The sequence below is a fragment of the Lemur catta genome, chromosome 3 (assembly GCF_020740605.2).
Source record: "Lemur catta isolate mLemCat1 chromosome 3, mLemCat1.pri, whole genome shotgun sequence".
NCBI classification, from domain to species: domain Eukaryota; kingdom Metazoa; phylum Chordata; class Mammalia; order Primates; family Lemuridae; genus Lemur; species Lemur catta.
In genome coordinates, this window is record NC_059130.1 from 108,254,931 (window position 1) to 108,264,631 (window position 9,701).

Sequence of the window (9,701 nt, forward strand, 5' to 3'; positions counted from 1 at the left end):
CCATCCTTCTTAGCCCTGTGAGCATCTGTGTTTTTTGCCATTCAGCAATTCCTCATCTTTCCTCTGGTAACCTTACCCTGGTCTTGGCCACTTTTCTCCCACTCTCGGTCCCTGTCCTCCCAGAGCAGGGAGGGGCACTTGACCTAGGCCAGTATCAAAACCCTATCACATTTCTCCAGCCACAGTATTGCCTTCCGAGATGGGCGTGTCACTCAATTTTAGTCAAGGAGACTTTTGTTGGGACTGCCGAGACAAGGATTCCCTTCCTTGCTATGCAAGAACCCGGGAACATAACCCTGAGAGTAAAGCCTGCCAGGGGAAGGAGCAACACAGAGGAAACAGCATTGAGGGTTGGAGAGAGTAGAAAGTAATCTTGATGATTTGCGCCTCCGTAACCTGTCATGTCTGAAACAAACCTATACATGGTCTCCTCAGTTGGGTAAGCCAATGAATTTTCTTTCAGCTTAACCCTGTTGGGTTGATTTTTCAGTCACTTACAACTGAAATAAACCTGAAGGAAACACATCACTCTCTCTCAGGCTAGGATCACCATCGTCACAATGCCTGTAACATCAAACATGTGCAGTCTCCGTTTCTCACCATCCCAACCTGTCACCACAGCAATTTCTCAGGTGGGCCGACCAAACACCTCCAGGCTTGTCCAAAGCTGGCCTGGAAGAGCAGTAGATGTTCCCTTTAGGAGTCAGAAGACCAAAGTTCTGGTCCTGACTTTGCCATTAACTCACTCTCGTTCTGGAGCAAGTCACTTTCTCTCTTGAGCCTCAAGTTTCTGATCTGTTAAAGGAGGGAAGAGGGCCACGTGCCACTGCTCACACCTGTAATCCCAGCTCTTTGGGAGGCTGAGGCAAGTGGATCGCTTGAGCTCAGGAGTTTGAAGTTGCAGTGAGCTATGAAGATGCCACTGCACTCTAGCCCAGGTGACAGAGTGAGACCCATCTCCAAAAAAAAAAATTTTTTTTTAAAGATAAATAAATAATAAAGGAGGGAAGTGGCTGAGACCAGTGTTTCCCAAATGCCATTCCTTGGGTGGATTCTAGTTGGCTACATAAAAATTTACCTGGGGAGCTTGTTAACAAGACTGATGCTAAGTTCCCTCTCTCAGGGAGCCTAGTTTAATAGATCTGGGGTGGAATAAGGGAGGAAATAAAATAACACTGGATCAGTCTGAATTTATTGGTATGAATGCCCTTATTAGAGATTCTAAATTTATGTTACCTTTTGCAGCTGAAAAGTAGCTCTAATAGAAGCTCTGACTCGGGGGTGAGGGCATGGACAATATACATAACCTAAACATTTGTACCCCCATAATGTGCTGAAATAAAAAAAAGTAGCTCTAATAGTTTGCTTGTTTATTGATTGACATTAATACTTAACATGACCTGTATCAATGAGGCTGAGACACCAGCAGTTGCCTGGCTAAATTCATAAGGTCTAAGAAGGCAGGAATTTTGGAGATGATTTATCACACAGAGTTGTGTATATCCCCGGACCCACTGAGTGTGCTTCCTGAGAGGGCCCAGAGGATATGCTCTTCACCTAGGGGTTGAGAAAGCTCTGGCAAGAGCAGCATCAGCATCCCTGATACGTTTTATGGTGGATGTCCTCTGCAGCTTGGGTCTACTGGAAGAGGCCACTGCTGAGATGGGCTCCCTGATGTCCCTGGGGATGCTGGGGTCCTGGAGGGGCAGAGGCCAAGTGGCAGGACTGAACTGCCAGAGTCAAAGGGGCCTTCACTGGAACATGCAGCAGGATGGAGTGATAACCAGGATGTTGTGGCTTGCAAGGATCTTTGACCAGAGTGTCCCTGGGAATGAAAGAGATGAGCAGCTTCTTAAATATTGTTGAGTTATGTAACAGAAAAACCTCCATGTCTTACGGCCAGAGGCCTAATTTGAATTGTTGTCATCAGGGCGCCCCTTAGCCTCTGAGCTGATTTCCAGACCAGATATTCTAAGCCAGTTCACAGACTCAAGGCCCTGATTGAATAGGAGGCCAGGTCCCTTAAGGCAGCCCTGCCACAAGTGCATACTGTAGATCTTCCTCCAGGATGAGGAAAGGGAAAATGCAGACCTTTCAGAAACTACTAGATGTTGGCTTTAAATTAATGCTAACATCTGGGAGCCCAAGATTCATATGTCCAAAACTAAACTACTGATCTATCCCCCTCCTCTGCAAATCTGTTCTGCCATTGTCTTTCTCATCTGAGTCGATCCTTCGGCAACTCAGCACCCTTCCAACTGCTCAGGCCAAAACCTTGGGATAATCTTTGACATGTGTCCTTCCCTCACATTCCACATCTAATCCATCGGCAACATCTTCTGGCTCTATCTCTGGAATACATCCAGATTTGGAGCACTCTCTCCCGCTCCATGCCTACCCCGCTGATCTGAGCCACCGTCATCTCTTGCCTGGGTTACTGCAATAGTCTCTAATAATATGTCGGCCTTCTTCTAACCTCATCCCCCTATAGTCTGTTCTCAACACAAGAGCTAGCTCAAAACTTTAAAAATATGTCAGTCATGTCAATTCTCAGCTTGAAACTCTGAAAAAGGCTCCCTATTTCACTCAAGGGAAAGCCAAGTGCTTAAGGGCTTACAGGCCTCCCATGGCCAGGCCTGTGGGCTCCTTGTCCTCATTGCCCATCATCCTCCTCTCCAGACAGATGGACAGATGAACAGACGCACTTGGCTTCCTTGTTTGGTCCTTGAACACACCAGCCATGCTCAACCTCAGGGCCTTTGCCCCTTTGCCTGGAATGCTTCCCTTTAGTTATTTGCTTTACTGACTCCTTCCCCCCCTTGAAGACTTTGTTCAAGTCCCACTTGGAGGAGATTGTCCCTGAGGATTGTCCCCTTGCTGCTGCATTCCCAGTTTTTTCACCCTGCTCCACTTTTTCTTTGCTTCTCTATTTTTTTAACTTATCACACTCACACATACTAAATAATTTACTTATTTACATTCAGAAATGTATCCCCCACCCCAACTAAGTTCAATGAGGGAAAGATCTTTGTTTTGTTCACTGATATATCCAAGCACCCAGAACAGTGCCTGACACAAGCAGGTGCTTGATAAATCTGTTTAATGAATGAGTTTTGACCCTGGAGAGATTGTGAACCGGCCTAGACAGGATCTCTTGAAAGAGTGGGTCTTTGGGGCCAGAAGAGTCCAGAATGCCTTCCAAAACCATGCAGTTTCCTTTTCTGGCCAGTAACACATGGACAGAAAGGCTGCTGCAGGGTCCTAGGAAAGATTTCCTTGCTCTCATGGAGACAGGAGGAAATGACTCTGTTCTTGTTCTAGATGCTCTGTCTAGATGTGTTTCTTAGAACTATTCTGGTCATCTTGGGACCTTGAGGAGCACAAGTTTAAGGAAAAAGGTGGAGCTGGGGGCAGGGACAATCTGGGTCCTCTGCTCTTAATGCACCTTCAGGGGAGGGGTTGCTGCCCAGCTGCAGGGAGCACAGTTAGCCGACTGGCCGTGGCTCTCACCTAACTCAGAGTCTGTTGCAGATGCCAAGAGCCCTTCGTCCAAGGTCACACCCTTCCCAGGGCATCAATCACCTGTATCTGGAGATTGAAGGAGGCAGGTGTAAAGCTCAGGTCATCCCAGCTTGATGCAGAACACTCAGACAGTCAATAGTCACTTCAGAGCTCCGAGCCAGGTCAGTTGAGCTAGAGAGGCCACCTTACCAGATCTAAAAGAGGACTGGCTATTAGGATATGGGAGCCTAGACCAAGTCTTCGTTAGTGACGCACTGTGGGGGCCATGGTGAATTACTTACCCTTCAAAGATTGCCCCTAACAAGAAAGCCTGACATTAGTGTCACACTGTGAGGCACAGGTCACAATGACAATTTTATTTCCAAAATTATCTCACCATACCCTACAAGACTTATAGAGAGCACGACCATGGGATTGGGGAGACACAGAGACTCACATTGGGGAGTGGTTTACTCAACCGGGCACCAGAAAGCACAGCCTGGTTGAGTTTGAGCGAGGTAGTCCAGGCTCATCCACCAGAGGGCAGGCTTCACCTTCCGAGAAGCGTCCTTGGTACCAAACCCCTCCCCCCTTCGCTCAGTGTCTCTTCTGAGCACAAGGTTGGGCACTGCTGCCTGGCATCTCTGTGCACTCCCTGGACATCCTAGGTGCTGCTGTTCCACCTGGGGACTGCTCAGATGGGGATTTACCTCGACATATGGTGCTCTGTAAAGCCAGTTAACCGGTAAGAGCAGTAATTCCTGCATTTATATTGTTCCCTGTTGTTTATGAAATATATATATATATTTTTTGAGACAGAGTCTCACTCTGTTGCCTATGCTCGAGTGCCGTGGTGTCAGCCTAGCTCACAGCAACCTCAAACTCCTGGGCTCAAGCAATCCTCCTGCCTCAGCCTCCTGAGAAGCTGGGACTACAGGCATGTGCCACCATGCCCAGCTAATTTTTTCTATGTATATTTTTAGCTGTCCAGCTAATCTCTTTCTATTTTTTTTAGTAGAGACCGGGTCTCACTCTTGCTCAGGCTGGCCTTGAACTCCTGCACTCAAACGATCCGCCCACCTCGGCCTCCCAGAGTGCTAGGATTACAGGCGTGAGCCACTGCGCCCAGCCTCTAGCATTTTTTTGATCCTTAGAATTTCCATCTCTCTGATTACATTATACATCTGTTTATGTACATTGCCTATTTTTCCCATTAAGGTCCTTAGCATATTAATTGCAGTTTTTAAAAATTCTTGGCCTGATAATTCCAACATTCTTGCCATATCTGATTCTGGTTCTGATGATTGCTCAGTCTCCTCAACCTGTGTCTTTTGCCTTTTAGTATGCCTTGTACTTTTTTGTTTAAAGGGGGACATGTTGTACTAGGTAAAAGGAATTGCCATAAATAGGCCTTTAGTAATGTAGTGGCAAGGTGTGGGGGAGGGGAAGCATTCGGTAGTGGTATGATTAGGTCTCAGGCTTTTGGTGAGCCGGTGCCCCTGGGCTGTGAACTTCATCAGTGCAGTGCTTCTCAGTTTTTTTTCCGTCATTAGGTGGGTCAGAATGGCTAGAGGTGCTGGAGTTGGGTATTTCCCTTCCCTCAGGTAGGTTAGGTGCTGCTAATAAAACCCCAGCTGTTTAGGCTCTGGTAAAATAGTTTCTCCTGAGAGCTGGCTTTCTTAAGAACAGAATGCTCAAGTATATTTCAAAATGGTTCCTTTTCCCCTCCTGCTGCCAAAAGAATGACCATCTGTAAGGACCTGGTGGAGCTCCAGGAGGTAAAAGTTTGGGGGGGCCCCCTTTGACACGGTCTCCTGGGGTTTCTCTCAGAGTTGTCCACACTGAGCAATTGCAGTTTAGGTTTTCCTGCCCTGGCTCTGGTTCCCACCAAGGTTTCTGCTCTGGTAAGTTGTGATTCTCTGTACCTACCCACCTGTCTCTCCAATTTTGGGGGTAGCAGTTTGCCCTTGACCCACTTCTCTGACAGACCTAAGAGGAGCTGTTGATTTTCCAGTTTGATCAGCTTTCTACTCATTGTTAGGATGGAGTGGTGACTTCTAAGCTCTTTACATGCCAGACCAGAAACAGGAAGTCTCATCTACTACTTTTTAATTGGATGGGAGACATTGTGAATTTTATATTATTGAGAACTGAAATTTTTTATACTCCTTTAAATATGTTTGAGCTTTGTTCTGGCACATTAAGTTACTTAGAAAAAAATGTGCCCTTTGTTAAATAAAATGTACAGGAGCCCATTGTTTTGGACCAGCCTCTTGCACTAGGCCCCAGTGGACGAGACCAAACCAGAATGGAGTCACTCATGCTGGGTGCTGCATAATCAAACTGAACTCTGACACAGGCCAGTTTTCCAAATAGAAGATTCATGGCAACCAATCAAAAGGGGACCAGTTTACCTGAGCTGGCATGATAATGAAGTTCTCTCTGTTTTAACCCTATAAGGAAAGTAACTTGAAACAATCCATTTTTTGTTCTGTTTCTGTTTTCCTTCAGCCCTTTTCTGTCTATAAAATCAACCTCCTCTGCTTGGCTCATTGGAACACTCACGATTTTATAGAATGAGGTGTTGCCTGATTCTAGAATCACAAATAAAAGCCAATTAAGATCTTTAAACCAAATTTGTTGTAATTTTGTCTTTTAATATCTGTCAAGACAACTTTTAAGCTTTGTTAGGCAGGTCCAGATTCGCTTTTAGTCTTGGCCTCACCATTGAGAAAATACTCTTCTGTGACGCCCCATGTATTAGAAGGTCTTTCCATTCCAGCTGGTAGAAATATCAATTATTCTTGGCCTCGTGTGAGTTCCAAGGATTGCTCTGCCTAATCCTTTCAGGTGATCTTTCCTGCTCCCAGGTCAAGTAATTTCCTCCAAAGCATGTGCTGATCAGTACCAGTACCTTGAAGAAAATGTCCTACAAAGTCTGACACTCTTTCTTTGTTCTTCTCTCTCTCTCTCTCTCTCTCTCTCTCTCTCGTATTCTGCCCCATGAATTCTAGCTGGCTTCGCCTCTCTGAACTCTGAACTCTGTCTCCTCAGCTCAAGGATACTGCTGGACTATTTAGGTATTCCTTCCCTGTGTAGCGGCCTAAAGGTTTTCTCCAGGAAGTGAGTTGGGGAAACCGTAGGGCTCACCTCATTTGATTCTTTTCTCCCAGGTTTCACTGTCCTGCACTGCTAGTTGTCCAAGGTCTGGCATTTTAGTTGTTTAAATCTAGGCCCTATTACTCGATCTGGCCAGAAGCAGAAGTCGTCAGGTTTCTTGCTTGTTTTTACCCTCCCAAGGTTAAAATTCTAATGTGCAAGCTGAGTGCTGTGGCTCACATCTGTAATCCCAGCTACTTGGGAGGCTGAGGTGGGAGGATCACTTGAGGCCAGGAGTTGGAGACCAGCTTGGGCAATATAGTGAGACTTCTGTTGAAGAGACAGCAGACATCCTGAATGACTATCAACTGTGTTATCAGCAAATACAAAGAGGAAAGAGAACTAGGCTAAGGAGATTTTTACTTAATACCTGTGGAGGGTTGCAGGGCAAAGAAAGGCAGGACATTATAGTAACAGAATATAAGATAATTCTCTAATAATTGTAGTAAAAATGTAAGTTAAATTAAACAAACCAACCTGCTATCTATGAGCAGTGGAAATTAGCAGTAAAGGCAGCTCAGGGTCGCTTCCTGTGAGTCTTCCTCAGGAGTGGGAAGCAATAACATAGTTGAGTATGCCATGCTTTTCTACATGCATCAGTTCCTTTCATCTTCGCCGTGCTCTGAGTCAGGTACTATCTCTATTTAAACCTGGGGAAACTATGGATTTGAGAGGTTAGGGAACTCATGAGTCACACAGCTAGTAACAGAAAGGTAAAGGGTCTGATTTCAAAGTCTGTGTCCTTTCCTTCTGCCTCTGACAACAACTGTTATGGTAGTCTCCAGCCCCAATGCACATTTTTAAAAAATAACATTTTTATTGAAGTATAACATACGTAAAATGTAAAAATTTTAAGTGCAGCTTGATAAATTTTCACAAATTAAACACACCTGTCTAACCAGCCCCCAGACCAAGAAAGAAAACAATATACATTCCCTAGAAGTCTCATGTATGGCCCACTTTTTTTCTTTTTCTTGAGACAGTCTTACTCTGTTGTCTGGGCTAGAGTGCCGTGGCATCAGCCTAGCTCACAGCAACCTCAAACTCCTGGGCTTAAGCGATCCTCGTGCCTCAGCCTCCCGAGTAGCTGGGACTATAGGAGATTCTCAAATCACACTGAGTGCCACGATGCCTGGCTAATTTTTCTATTTTTAGTAGAGAGGGGTCTCACTCTTGCTTAGGCTGGTCTTGAACTCCTGACCTCAAGTGATCCTCCCACGTCAGCCTCCCGGAGTGCTAGGGTTACAGGCATGAGCCATTGCACCTGGCTTATGGCCCACTTTTGATTTAGGAGCTCTAAGAGATACACAGAGGTACCTAGTGGAGCCTATACCTTATGGTCCCTTAACTTGGGGTCCATGTGGGCTTCTAAGACCATAAATCCCCTGAAATTATAGGCAAATATGCTCTGAGGAGAGGATGTAGTGCCTTCATCAGGTTCTCCCAAAGGGGAGGAGAATCAAAGCTGCAACTAAAGACTGGCTCGTGGGGAATCCATTCATTCATTCATTTTGTCATTAAAATCAGAATACAGTAATAACAGTGGTTACCATTTGAGAACTTAATGTGCCAGGCACTATGCTAGGCACTTTATGGGTATTATCTCTGACCTTTACAAAAGCTCTGATATGTAAATATCATCTCCATCTTACAGACATGGAAACTGAGTCTCAGAAGGAAGTGACTTGTCCAACGCCACACATTATGTAGGTATTTGCAAAAGCTGGTATTAAACCTCAGATTTGCTACACCAAAGCCTGTGCTTTTCCTGCTAGACCAGGATCCCTTTGGTAATATCAAGTTGCCTAACTTCTGCTCAGAACAAGCTAAGCCTGAAATACTGGACCGAACAGGAAATGAAAGAGGAAAGTCAAAAGCTCAGGTCTTTTTTTTTTTTTCTTCTTCTTTTTACAATTCCCCTCTAACCAATGAAAAGTCATTGCAAAGGCGAAAGTACTGCCTTTAAAAGACGCACTTTGCCTTCAAGAGGTGTGGCTGCCTTGTAGGTTTTCTCAAGTAGGAGTTATTATCTAACCACAAACCAACTGTCTGTCATTACACTGCACTTTAGAGGATGTCTATGATTGGTCGACAGGAGAGCAACATTTGAATTTAAAGGAAACACCAAAACAACCAAGGGTCATTACTTCAGTGAGAAAGATAAAGCTTTGTTGTTAGAGGAAACTCCAACTGGAGTCAGAGATTAGGCACTAAAACCCTGTCCTAGGGTAAAACCATTATTATTACCTCAGCAACCAGTGTTACTGTTAATTTCTTCATCAAGAAATCAGCACATTTTCAGTAAAACTCACTGAAAAGATGTGCAAAAACCACGTGAAGGTGCTTTATAAACTACAAAGGATTATAAAAATGCTAGTAAGTACAAATATTCAATTAAAAAATTAATCGATAAATAGAAAGCAAAATTTGCCTTTCTACAAAGGCTAAATCAGGAGAAGGCGGCAGAGTCAGAAGAAGCCACAATTCCTGATGCCTACTTTTGTAGTCACTAGATCACACGTAAAGTTAATGTTTTCTGTCTCCATTTCCTTCTGCTGTTTCATTGGACCACTAAGTGGACTGTATCCTCAGGCATTCATAATAAAACCTATAAAAGAAAAAAAAGTGGGCCAGATGACTTTTTCTTAATAGAAAAGCAGCCATGGTCTCACATCACAGATTGAAAAATTGCATCCTCTTAGTACATTTAATAAACATCATTCTGAGTTTGGGATGCATCCTCCGCTTAATGAAATAGAAGGATAAATGGGAAAAAAAATTTATCTTAGGCAACACAAATTCTTGTATACAAAGCAAATGCAGTGAGATAGTGAGCATTAAAATTTTATAGAACTTGAAATGCTGAAATTCCTGTTATTCAATTATCTCTTCCTCAGCAATAGCTTCTATTTCAGAATCATTTAATAGATAAATCTGAAAATACATTGTTTCAAAATTTATACCCTCTATTTTATGCTCAGGAAGTAAAGCACTACAGAAGTACTCACAGAGCCACCAAAGCAGCAATGTAGAATTTTCAC